The sequence below is a fragment of the Pongo pygmaeus genome, chromosome 13 (assembly GCF_028885625.2).
Source record: "Pongo pygmaeus isolate AG05252 chromosome 13, NHGRI_mPonPyg2-v2.0_pri, whole genome shotgun sequence".
NCBI classification, from domain to species: domain Eukaryota; kingdom Metazoa; phylum Chordata; class Mammalia; order Primates; family Hominidae; genus Pongo; species Pongo pygmaeus.
Window position 1 is genome coordinate 75,643,270 of NC_072386.2, and position 3,512 is coordinate 75,646,781.

General features: G+C 44.1%; 1 pseudogene; it reads left to right on the forward strand.

Annotated features, from left to right (window-relative positions):
• The first annotated feature begins 1,112 nt into the window (after nucleotides 1-1,112).
• On the forward strand, nucleotides 1,113-3,108 carry LOC129043495 (ribosomal L1 domain-containing protein 1-like; annotated as a pseudogene).
• The last annotated feature ends 404 nt before the right edge of the window (nucleotides 3,109-3,512 follow it).

Below are 3,512 nucleotides of genomic sequence, written 5' to 3' on the forward strand. Positions count from 1 at the left end.
CAATAATTGGGAGTTAACGTCTCTCTCAGATTCAGTGAACCACACTCTTTTGGTTTTTCTTCTGCTGTTTACTGAGTCCTTTATTAGGTCCTCTTACTCTACCTGATCTCTAAATGTTGGGGTTCCTCAGTAGGCCATTTGAAGCTCACTTCTTTTGCATCATTTTTTTATGAGATCACTGTAATACCCCTAGTTGTAAATGATGTCTTTATTGGCAAAATGGACCAAAAACAGTTCCACATAGCAAATACCAAAACAAAGTAAAAAGGGCAAATGACACCTGGCTTACAAAAATTGCAGCTTCAATCAAGAGTTAATATATAGAGCTTCTTAAAAACAGAAAATAAAATAATCAGCCAGGTGTGGTGGCTCACGCCTGTAATCCCAGCACTTTGGGAGGCCGAGGTGGGCGGATCACGAGGTCAGGAGATCAAGACCATCCTGGCTAACACGGTGAAACCCCGTCTCTACTAAAAATACAAAAAAATTAGCTGGGCATGGTGGCGGGCGCCTGTAGTCCCAGCTACTCGGGAGGCTGAGGCAGGAGAATGGCGTGAACCCGGGAGGTGGAGCTTGCAGTGAGCCAAGATCGTGCCACTGCACTCCAGCCTGGGCGACAGAGCGAGACTCCATCTCAAAACAAACAAACAAACAAAAAAACCATAAACGTAGCCAGGTGTGGTGGCGCATGCCTGTAATCCCAGCTACTTGGGAGGCTGAGGCAGGAGAATCGCTTGAACCTGGGAGGCGGAGGTTACAGTGAGCCAAGATCATGCCACTGCACTCCAGCCTGGGCAACAAGAGTGAAACTCTGTCTCCAAAATAATAATAATAATAATAATAATCAATGATCCTATACAAAAATGGGTTAGAGACAGGCACAGACTGATTATAGAAAAAGATGCAAATAGTCGTTAAAAAGATAGATTCTCCACCCCACTCATGATAAAAGAATGCAAATTAGAACTATACTGAACATTTTTATCACTTAACAGCTTGGCAAAATTCCAAAAGTTTGAACATATACTTTATTGGTAAGGCTATGGGAAAGCAAGCACTCTCATACATAGCTTGTGGAAATAAAAACCAAATTCGAGGCACATCTTCACGAGATGAAAACAAAATCAACTTCAGCCCTGACTGCAACCTCTAGCTCGATTCCAGAGTCCCCGAAAGCACTGAAGCAGCTGGACAAAGAGCAGGTTAGTAAGGCAGTGGACACTCTGTTGACACATTGCAAGTCCAGGAAAAATGATCATGGATTGCTTTTGAACAAGAATGAAAATGTATTTTTAATGGTGATATTATGGAAAATTCCAAGTAAAGAACTGAGGGTCAGATTGGCCTTGCCTCCTGGTATTCAATCACATTTAGAAGAAATCTGTTTATTTACCAAGGATGAACTCAATTCAACTCCTGAAAAGACAGAACAGTTCTACAGAAAGCTTTTGAATAAGCATGGAATTAAAACCGTATCTCAGATTATCCCCCTCCAAAACTTTAAAAAAGGAATATAAAGCCTATGAAGCCAAGCTCCACCTTCTGAGCAGTTTTTACTTCTTCCTTACTGATGCCAGAATTAGGTGGCTCTTACCTTCACACATTAAGAGACATTTCTATCAAACAAAGAAAGTTCCAGTATCAGGCTGAGGCGGGCAGATCACGAGGTCAGGAGATGGAGATCATCCTGGCTAACACAATGAAACCCCGTCCCTACTAAAAATACAAAAAAATTAGCCGGACATGGTGGCGGGCACCTGTATTCCCAGCTACTCAGGAGGCTGAGGCAGGAGAATCGCTTGAACCCGGGAGGCAGAGGTTGCAGTGAGCCAAGATCGTGCCGCTGCACTCCAGTCTGGCGACAGAGCGAGATTCTGTCTCAAAAAAAAAAAAAAGTTTTCAGTCTCTGTAAACCTTCTGTTCAGGAATTTATCAAGAGAGATCAATGAATGTATAGGTGGAACCGTCTAAGTATTTCTAAAAGTGGTTCTTGCAGTGCTATACACATCGGTCACGCTGGGATGCAGATTGAGTACATCGTTGAAAACATTGTTGCTGTCACAAAAGGACTTTCAGAAAAATCGCCAGAGAAGTGGGAGAGCGTGAAACTTCCGTTTGTGAAAACTGAGAAATCGGTTGCCCTTCTTATTTTTTCCTTGTTTGTCAACAATTGGGATGAAGCCAGCAGAAAATTTATGCTTAATAAGTAGAAAAAAGCAGCAAGGAGAAAACGAAGAGAAGAAAATCTTGAAAAACAAAAGGAGAGGAATAAAAACAAAAAGAAAAGGCAACACAGGCTAGCAAGCCTGCATCAGTCCTAAGTAAAGATGACGTGGCACCTAGAAGTGGTGGCACTGCAGTGAAGAAACCATAATCGAAGAAGAAACAGACTCCAGAACATGAGAATAAAAAATGCGGCAGAGGAACAAGCCCAAGATAAAGTGACAAATGAATCAAAAGATGAAATTCCACAACTGGTAACCACAGGAAAAACTCCAGCTCATGAAAATATACAGATTGAAAAACGTGCTATAGGACGAGGTCGGGAGTTTGAGATCAGCCTGAACAACATGGAGAAACCCCATCTCTACTAAAAATACAATACTAGCTGGGCGTGGTGGCGCATGCCTGTAATCCCAGCTACTCGGGATGCTGAGGCAGGAGAATTGCTTGAACCCAGGAGGCGAAGGTTGCGGTGAGCGGAGATCGCGCCATTGTACTGCAGCCTGGGCAACAAAGCAAGACTTTGTCTTAAAAACAAAAAACAAAAAACAAAAACAAAACAAGAAGAAAACGTGCTATAGAAAGAAGTCTCCAAAAAAGAGTCCTGATCCCAACACACCTAGTGGGAAGAAGATGAAAGGCCTTGCCAGCCTCTGAGACCCCAAAGGCTGCAGAGTCTGAGATCCCGTGGAAAGGCCCAGGGAAGAAGCCAAAAATTAATGAGTCAGTGAAGGAAAAAAAATACTTCACTGGGGAAAAAAGCCTGAGACAGGTACAAAAAAGCCAGAGGCCAAGTTTTTTACTACTTTTCGTAAGTCTGTGAGAAAAGTTTCCCATAGCCCCCCAAAACGACCCCCAAAACCCAAAGTACCCCAGTCGACCTAAAGTCAGTGATTCAACTGGAAGGAAACATTAGAACTACCTGAGGAGCTTTTCAGAAATACTGGGGTCCTGGCCCGGTGCGGTGGCTCACGCCTGTAATCCCAGCACTTTGGGAGGCGGAGGCAGGCGGATCACAAGGTCAGGAGATCGAGACCATCCTGGCTAGCACGGTGAAACACCGCCTCTACAAAAAAATACAAAAAAATTAGCCTGGCGTGGTGGCGGGCGCCTGTAGTCCCAGCTACTCGGGAGGCTGAGGCAGGAGAATGGTGTGAACCTGGGAGGCGGAGCTTGCTGTGAGCGGAGATCGTGCCACTGCACTCCAGCCTGGGCAACAGAGCGAGACTCCGTCTCAAAAAAAAAAAAAAAAGATTTCTTAAAGCCTCCATAGGTCCATAGGTAATTCT